The sequence below is a fragment of the Solanum dulcamara genome, chromosome 10 (assembly GCF_947179165.1).
Source record: "Solanum dulcamara chromosome 10, daSolDulc1.2, whole genome shotgun sequence".
NCBI classification, from domain to species: domain Eukaryota; kingdom Viridiplantae; phylum Streptophyta; class Magnoliopsida; order Solanales; family Solanaceae; genus Solanum; species Solanum dulcamara.
The window spans coordinates 16,822,192-16,831,909 of record NC_077246.1 but is presented as its reverse complement, the minus strand read 5'-3'; positions in this window follow the sequence as shown (position 1 = coordinate 16,831,909).

Genomic DNA, 9,718 nt, shown 5'->3' with positions numbered 1-9,718 from the left:
AGAAATTAGTATTGTATTTTTTAGTACAAAAGGCTATGCTTGTCCTTATCACACGGTGATACTGATAGTGGAGAGGATTTCTCAAAGTTGGGACAATATAGTCATTGCATGAGAGGAAATCATAACTTGTGGGACTGTTTTACTCTTAACTACAAGTCTCGGGTTCGAGTCCTGAATATGAAGAAAATTCTGTTGGAAGTGCCACTCCAAAATAGACCCTGCAGTTCGCGATTCGAAATTAGTCGAGGTCCAATGCAGGCTCTGGACTAGTGGGAACCTAAAAAGAAGAGAGGATGAAATCATAACTTCTTTATTATACTAATGACAATTTTAACGGATTATAAGTTTTACTTCCTATAACTGATTACGCACATCTCTAACACCTTGTTCGGAAGGTTGTTACCCATTGTATTGTATTGTATCGTTATTATAGATATAAATTTAGGGGTGTACATGGACCGGGTTGGTTCGGATTTTTTACAAATCAAACCAAACCATTTGTGTCGGGTTATTAAATCTATAAACCAAACCAAACCAATAAAAGTCGGGTTTTTCGATATTAATTCTTTTTGGATTTTTCGAGTTTTTCGAGTTTTTCGGGGTTTTCCGCGTTTCTCGGATTTTTCATAGTATCTAATAAAAAGCACAGAGCAGTGCTTCTTAAAAAGAGTTCTAGTACAATATATCAACATATAAGATGGAGACAGAACATTGTTTGAAGTTTTAACTTTATAATATAACTTTATAAGATGAGCTTAGTTCAAATCTAAATGTAAGAAAGAAAACAAAAATTATGATAAATTTTTAAAAAATAATTATAAATTACATTTTAATAAATATTTTTATGTATAACATAATTTAAAAGAAGTATATCTATAATCGGGTAGGTTTGGGTTCGGTTTGACTTTTTTTAGTTAAAACCAAACCAACCCTATAATGGTCGGGTTTTTTTTTCCAAACACTAAATCAAGTCAAACCAAACCACTAGTCGGTTTTTTTTTCCAGGTTTGGTTCGATTTGTCGGTTTGGTGCGGTTTATCGGTTTGCCCTGTACAACCCTAGATATAATGTTTGTTTTGATTGTTACTTAAAATATATTGTATTGTATTGTTAAATTCCATTGTTACGTCACAATGAAAACCCCCATTTTATGTAACAACCAATTTAGTGTGATCCCATTTTTATCTAATTTCGCTTTCCAATTATGTTCTTACTTAATATTTCATAATACAATTTTACCTTTTACCCTATATTATTTAATTTCACCAATCCTCCTACCCAACAACTAATTCTACGTACTTGCTTCTCCTTTTAGGGTAGGTTTGCTCCTTCCTCTTCTTTTTTTTTTAAAGTCATGTAGCTTCCTCTTCTATATTATTTTATCTCTTTCAACATGTTGTCTTTAGTAATACAATTTTATATGGTTTTTTTCCTGATTTCTACATTATTCCCAAGTTACAGGTAATTTCTTTTTGTTCATAATCTTTTTTTTAAAAAAAACTTTTTATTATTCTACCATTGTTTCAAGTTGAAAGTTCTTATTGTTTGCATAATAATTATAAATTTACTTACTATCTTGTTTTTTTTTTTTTTTGCTAGAACGTTTTTTGTTATTTGCTTTGTTTTTTCATGCTTTTATTAAATTATCTGAGTGAGTTGTTTTTTGAAGGAAAAAAAAGGAATTAACGTAACATTGCCTAATTACAATTTGTATGCTCTTGTAATATAATTAACTAAATTTTAAGTGTTTGTACTTTTGTCATTTTTTCTGGTACAAGAAGACAAGTATTATGATATAAAGAAAAGTACCGTGGTACCAAAAAAGATATATATATTCACTGTTACAAGTACTTTGGTAACTGTATTATGTACAAAATTTTATATATTTTGTATAATTCATGGTTTCAAATTGTTTGTTGAGGTACTATCTATGCTTTTTAGTGATTGTATTGGGGCATTTTGGTGTAAGGCTTTAAAGGAGATATCATGTATGTACGTAGTTTATAAATGTATATATATCGTGGGTAGTTCTTATACAAATTTATTTTTGTATGTATAATTTAATTGGTTGATAGATCCTCCTTAATCTATTATAGATGGTTGATGAAAATAATCGAGATAGTAGTCAAATATTGGGCCAACTGAGCTCTTTAGCTTCATATGCTGCTCTCTTAGTAGTAATTTGATTTTGGACTTATGCATGTGAAATCGAAGGTGATCAACGTACGATCACACATGATATACGACTTGAGAGAGAGTTATTAAGTCATCGATTTTCCACTGAACTTTGTCGTAGTATTTTAAGAATGACCCCTTCAACATTTCTTGGTCTATGTGAGATGTTAATTAGAGAAGGAGGTCTTAGACCAACACTTCGAGCTACAGTTGAGGAGCAAGTTGCAAAAACACTTTACTTGTTAGCACATAATGTGAAAAATCGTGAGCTATCTTTATCTTTCGATGATTTGGACACTCAGTCATCATTTTCATATTGTCCTACAGCTATCTTGGGGTTATATGAAGAATTTATTCAACAACCTGATGGCTCTCAAGTTTCTTTTGAAATTGCTAGCAACCAAAGATTCTACTCATATGTTAAGGTAAACATAATTATAATAATTATTTCAATTTTAGCTAATGTTAAAACTATTTACATTTTAATTGATAATTATAATATCAGGATTGTATTGGTGCAATTGATGAAACACACATACGTGTTAAAGTTTCACAAAGTGAAGCACCAAAATATCGTGGGAGAAAAGATTATCCAACATAAAATGTACTAGCTGCATGCACATTTGGTTTAAAATTCACATACGTATTAGCTGGATGGGAAGGTACAACATCTGATTCAAGAATCATGAAAGAAATACTAAATAGACAAGATCCACTAAATTTTTTTGAAGGTAAATATTATATATATTTATCTAGGCGTAGGTACATGTAATGAACAAATAATTGAATCTTTTATTTATTTATGTTTAGAAAAATTCTACCTTGTTGATGCTGGACTCATGTTGAGAAGTGGGCTTATTACGCCTTATCGGGGAGAGCGATATCATTTGAAAGAGTATTCAAGAAATCCATCCCGAAATCCTCGTGAATTATTTAATTTGCAACACGCTTCTTTGCGTAATGCTATTGAACGAGCATTTAGAGTTCTTAAAAAGAGAGATTTCCTATAATTTCTAGCTCAACAGAGTCATCATATGGTGTTAAAACTCAAAAGCTTATTATATTTTCATGTTGTATTTTGCACAATTATTTAAGAGGAGTAGATCCAAACAATGACTTACTTGCTCAAGTTGATGCGGAGCTTATAAATAATAATGATGTGCATGAAGAAGTTCTTGAATCCTAGGGAGAGCAATGAAGAATTTAGAAGAGGAGAGTTGATTCGAGATGTCACAGCAGTTGCCATGTGGAATAATTATCAAAGCTAATTTTCTAGGAGAAAATTTTATGTGTCACATTTATTTATTTTATTTTATTTGAAAGTAATTTTGTGAATTATTGTTTCAATTATAAACATCACGGGTAGTACATTTCGCTTTATATTATAATTCTTTAATATTGTGTGATGACATCTCTTATTTAGCTCTTATGATATTTATTTTAATTTTGTAATTTTCAAGATGGCGAAAAAATCGAAGGCATTCACTTCAAGTGATATACATATTTCAGATAATTATCTTTGCATTTGGTCACATTCTATGGATGATGCATTAATGGATGCATTTTGTCGTGAGCATGATCTTGAAAACATGGTTGGTGGATCTTTCACTATACACACACTGGATAACATATTGAGGGAGCTACGATCAAAATTTTCTGATAAAATTATTAATAAGGAGAGAATTCATAATCAATTAAGAACAATTAAAAAATAATTCAGCAGATACTATGATACATTTCAAATGAGAATGAGTGAATTTGCATGGGATCCCATCACAAATATGTAGGATGCTGAACCTAAAGTATGAGATCAACTAATTCAGGTTTAGCAGGTAAGTCATAGTTCAGATTCAGCATGGGTAATAAATATGAATATACCTGAATTAATTGATCCAATACTTCAGGTTTAGCATCCCACATATTTGTGATGGGATCCCATGCAAATTCACTCATCCCCATTTGAAATGTATCATATTATTTGCTGAATTGTTTTTAATTGTTCTCATCCGATTGTGAATTCTCTCCTTATTAATAATTTTATCGGGAAATTATGATTGTAGCTCCCTCAATATGTTATCCAATGCGTGTGTAGTGAAAGATCCACCAACCCTGTTTTTAAGATCATGCTCACGACAAAATGCATCAATTAATGTATCGTCTATAAAATGTGCCCAAATACAAAGAGAATTTTCTAAAATATTTATATCACTTGAAGTGAATGCCTTGATTTTTACGCCATCTTGATAACTACAAAATTAAAATAAATATCATAATAGTTAAATAAGAGAATGTCATTACACAATATTAAAGAATTATAATATAGAGTGAAATGCACTACACGTGATGTTTATTATTGAAATAATAGTTCACAAAATTACTTTCAAATTACATAAGATAAATAAATATAAGACATAAATATTTATCCTAGAAAATTAGTTTTGATAATTATTCCACATGGCTGCTGCTATGCCATCTCGAATCAACTCTCCTCTTCTAAATTCTTCATTGCTCTCCTTAGGATTCGGAACTTCTTCATGCACATCATTATTATTTATAAGCTCCGTATCAACTTAAGCAAGTTATAAGTCATCGTTTGGGTTTACTCCTCTTAAATAATTGTGCAAAATATGACATGCAAATTTTATGATAAGTTTTTGAGTTTTAACACCATATGATGACTTTGTTGAGCTAGAAATTATAGAAAATCTCTTTTTAAGAACTCTAAATGCCCGTTCAATAGCATTACAAAAGCGTGTCAAAAATTAAATAATTCACGAGGATTTCAGGGTGAAATTTTTGTATACTCTTTCAAATGATATCACTCTCCCCAATAGCATTTTCCTAAACATAAATAAATAAAACAATTCAATTATTTGTTCATTACATGTACCTACGCCTAGATAAATATATGTAATATTTACCTTCAAGAATCTTTAGTGGATCTTGTCTATTTAGTGCTTCTTTCATGATTATTGAATCACATGATGTACCTTCCCATCCAGCTAATACGTATGTGAATTTTAAACCAAATGTGCATGCAGCTAGTACATTTTGTGTTGGATAATCTTTTCTCTCACGATATTTAGGTGCTTCACTTTGTGAAACCTTAACACGTATGTGTGTTCCATCAATTGAACCAATACAATCCTGATATTATAATTATCAATTAAAATGTAAATAGTTTTAGCATTAGCTAAAATTTAAATAATTATTATAATTATATTTACCTTAACATATGAGTAGAATCTTTGGTTGCTAGCAATTTCAAAAGAAACTTGGGAGCCAGTAGGTTGTTGAATAAATTTTTCATATAACCCCAAGATAGCTGTAGGACAATATGAAAATGATGACTGAGTGTCCAAATCATCGAAAGATAAAGATAGCTCACGATTTTTCACATTATGTGCTAACAAGTAAAGTGTTTTTGCAACTTGCTCCTCAACTGTAGCTCGAAGTGTTGGTCTAAGACCTCCTTCTCTAATTAACATCTCACGTAGACCAGGAAATGTTGAAGGGGTCATTCTTAAAATACTACGACAAAGTTCAGTGGAAAATCGATGACTTAATAACTCTCTCTCAAGTCGTATATCATGTGTGATCGTACGTTGATCACCTTCGATTTCACATGCATAAGTCCAAAATCAAATTACTACTAAGAGAGCAGCATATGAAGCTAAAGAGCTCAGTTGGCCCAATATTTGACTACTATCTCGATTATTTTGATCAGCCATCTATAATAAATTAAGAAAGATCCATCAACCAATTAAATTATACATACAAAAATAAATTTATTTAAAAATTACCCACGATATATATACATTTATAAACTACGTATATACATGATATCTCCTTTTAAGCCTTACACCAAAATGCCCCAATACAATCACTAAAAGGCATAGATAGTACCTCAACAAACAATTTGAAATAATGAATTATAGAAAGTATATAAAATTTTGTACATAATATAGTTAGCAAAGTACTTGTAACAGTGAATATATAGTACTTGTAACAATTATATATATAATTTCTTTTGTTGTACCATAGTACTTTTTTTTATATCATAGAAAGTGATCATTGACTATTGTTAATACAGAAAATAAAGCATAAACACAAAAAATTACTAACACAATAGTACTTTTCTTTATATCATAGTACTTGTCTTCTTGTACCAGAAAAAAGGGGCAAAAGAACAAACACTTAAAATTTAGATAGTTATATTATAAGAGCATACAAATTGTAATTAGACAATGTTACGCTAATTCTTTTTTTTCCTTCAAAAAACAACTAACTCAGATAATTTAACAAAAGCATGAAAAAACAAAGCGAATAACCAAAAACAATCTAGCAATAAAATAAAAAGTAAATTTATAATTATTATGCAAACAATAAGAACTTTCAACTTGAAACAATGGTAGAATAATAAAAAGTTTTTTTTTAAAAAAGATTATGAACAAAAAAGCAAGTACCTATAACTTGGGAATAATGTAGAAATATGGTAAAAAAAAAACATATAAAATTGCATTACTAATGATAATATGTTGAAAGAGATAAAATAATATAGAAGAGGAAGCTACATGACTTTAAAAAAAAAGAAGAGGAAGGAGCAAACCTACCCTAAAAGGAGAAGCAAGTACGTAGAATTAGTTGTTGTGTAGGAGGATTGGTGAAATTAAATAATATAGGATAAAAGATAAAATTGTATTATGAAATGTTAAGTAAGAACATAATTGGAAAGAGAAATTAGATAACAATGGGATCACACTAAATTGATTGTTACATAAAATGGGGGTTTTCATTGTGACGTAACAATGGAATTTAACAATACAATATAATACATTGTATTTATGATAACGATACAATACAATAGTACCTTAGGTAACAACCTTCCAAACAAGGTGTAATGAATAAAAGGAGCTTCTTTACCAAGTTAATCATTTCTCATAAAGATGTGCCAATTTTCTTCCTATATTTATCAACAACCTTGAGTCTTGACACTGCTAAATTTTCTCGAAACAGTCATGAGCTTGTTTCATGTCTATTTGTACCATGATCTTGTCTATTTTTTTTTCTCTTTTTTTTATTTTTAAATTTTACAAGGTGTGGAAATGTAACACTCCGGAAATTTTTTCGCAAAGACTCAAATATTTCATCACGTGTGTGTAGATTTGAACCGAAGGACTTATAATTTTATATATGGGTTAGGAGCAATTCCTAAGTATTTGAAGTGTGTTAGATGTGTTTATGGGTAATAAGGGATCTCTAACACCAAACCGAGTCCAAAGAATTCCAATCGATTAAGTTTTCGGATGAGTTAGTATAAGAGTCAACTTCAAACGAGCATATCTCCTAGAATATTATGAACTGGGTGTCCCATGACCTATCAAATTAAAGTTCTTTGAGTCTTCTTTCCAACTCCACCAAATTTTGCATTTTTTAGAGTTCAGAGTCAAAAGTTATGACCCTTTTACTACAGACTAGTACTGCAGGAATTTCAGGCCTGGACTCTAACTGCAGAAAATTTAGGCTTGGCGCTCCAGTGGTGCCCGGCGCCACTATAGCGCCAGAAAACAGCCTCAGTAGTTTGTTCCTTGGCGCGACGCGCCACTATTAGGTGTGCAGGGTTTTAAGCCCATTTTGGCTTGGCGCTGCAGTGGCGCGACGCGCCACTACAGCGCCAGTAAGATTTTTGCCCAGTTTTTCAGATTTTGAAGAGGAACAACTTGGGAATTTTCCCTAAACATATATACCCTAACATAGAATATTTTGGGATCATTTTTTTCAGCCTTCTCACCTCCCAAAAATCCTAATCTTCATCCCCTCTTCTCTTCCAAACATCTTCAACAAGATTTGCCCTCAAAAGCTCAAGGATTCAAGCTTCCAATTGAAGACCCAACAACAAGGTTTCTTCAAAATCTACTCTAAGGTATGTAAGGCTAACCTAAAATATGGATTGAGTTTTTCCATATGCCCATAGATGTGATGGATGAAAGTTGTGAAATATTCGAACCTTCTATGAATGTTTCTTGAATATTTTTTGTATATAAATCCATATATTAATAATGTTCTTGAGTTGAGTTTGTTGAGATTATGGATTCATGTATTCATTCACATGAAACCAAGATGAGATTTTCTTTTTGGTCATAATTTGTCTTGAGGTTGAGATTGATGGTTTTTTATGTATAATAAAAACAATATTATTTTTCATAGTGAAATGAGGTATTCTTTTACATGAGTTGATAAAAATTGATTTTTAGTTATATGAGAATTTTGGGATAGTTATGAATGTGAAGGGCATAAAAAGAAATGAAACCTTGGTAGAGTTAGAATGTCCTTTTGTCTCTATAAATTGAACATACAATTAAATAAGGATTTTGGAGTAGATGTTTGATGATGATGATGTGATGATGATGTTTGTTGATGATGTGAATGATGATGTTTGATGATGATATTTGACGATGATGTGAATGAAGAAGTTATGTTGATGAGGATGTTGTGTGATGAAGTGGATTGGAGTCTAATGTGATTATGTGATATGTGATTTGCATAATTTGATTTGATTGGAGTCTTATGAACATTTTGAAAATAAATGATCTTTTGAGAAGGAGTTTTAAATAAATAATTTGTGAACATTTTTGCATAAACTATTTATACACTATTTTAAGTTTAAAGAGTGATTATTTTCATTCTTGATTTAGAAAGAGTTTAAGCATAAATGGAGTTTGAAAAAGTCTCTTAAATTCTCATTTTTGAACATGAGTATTTTGAGTATAAATGAGTTGAGCATTTTTACTTTAAGATGTCGATTTTTGAGATTGAGTTGAGATTGTATCAATTTTAAAGAGAAGAGTTTGATGATTTGAGATGAGTCGATTTGAAAGAAGGTCCAATGAGGCCAGATTTGATTTGAGTTTTGAAAAGAGTCCAATGAGACTAAATGAGTTGATTTGAAAGAGTCCAATGAGACTAAATGAATATTTTGAGTATTTTACTCACTTGATAAATATGAGCATATTGAGTCTTGGGAGGAGTATCGAGCACCAAATTGGGTAAGAGTATAGTCCATACTCGATCCAATAAACTACGTCGCCAAACGTAGGAGAGGATTGAACCGTTAAAGTCGGATGTTTCCTAAATTATTGTCCTGACATGATAGGACTTGATTGGTTATGGATCCATAATTATTGATTCGTTCTTACCCTGGCAAGGTATGAACGGACGTGGCAACAACGTCGGCTTGTTGTACTATCACTCGCTCATATGGTGATAGTTGCCGGTTAGAGAAACTCCCAATTGAATGGATTGTGCTTGATATGATTGGTTTGATTGTGATTGTAGATGATTGAGTTGAATTGTAAAACATTGCATAACTTAATTTGCATATCTATTGAATTGAGTCCTTTGAATTTATGGTGGAGTTGATTGCATATGCTTGGATTGGATTGAATCAAAATATACATGGTTGGATTGAATTGGATGATTTGTGATTGGATTGTGTATGATTGAATCGGATTAGGCGATATGTGATGGATTGGATTAAATGATA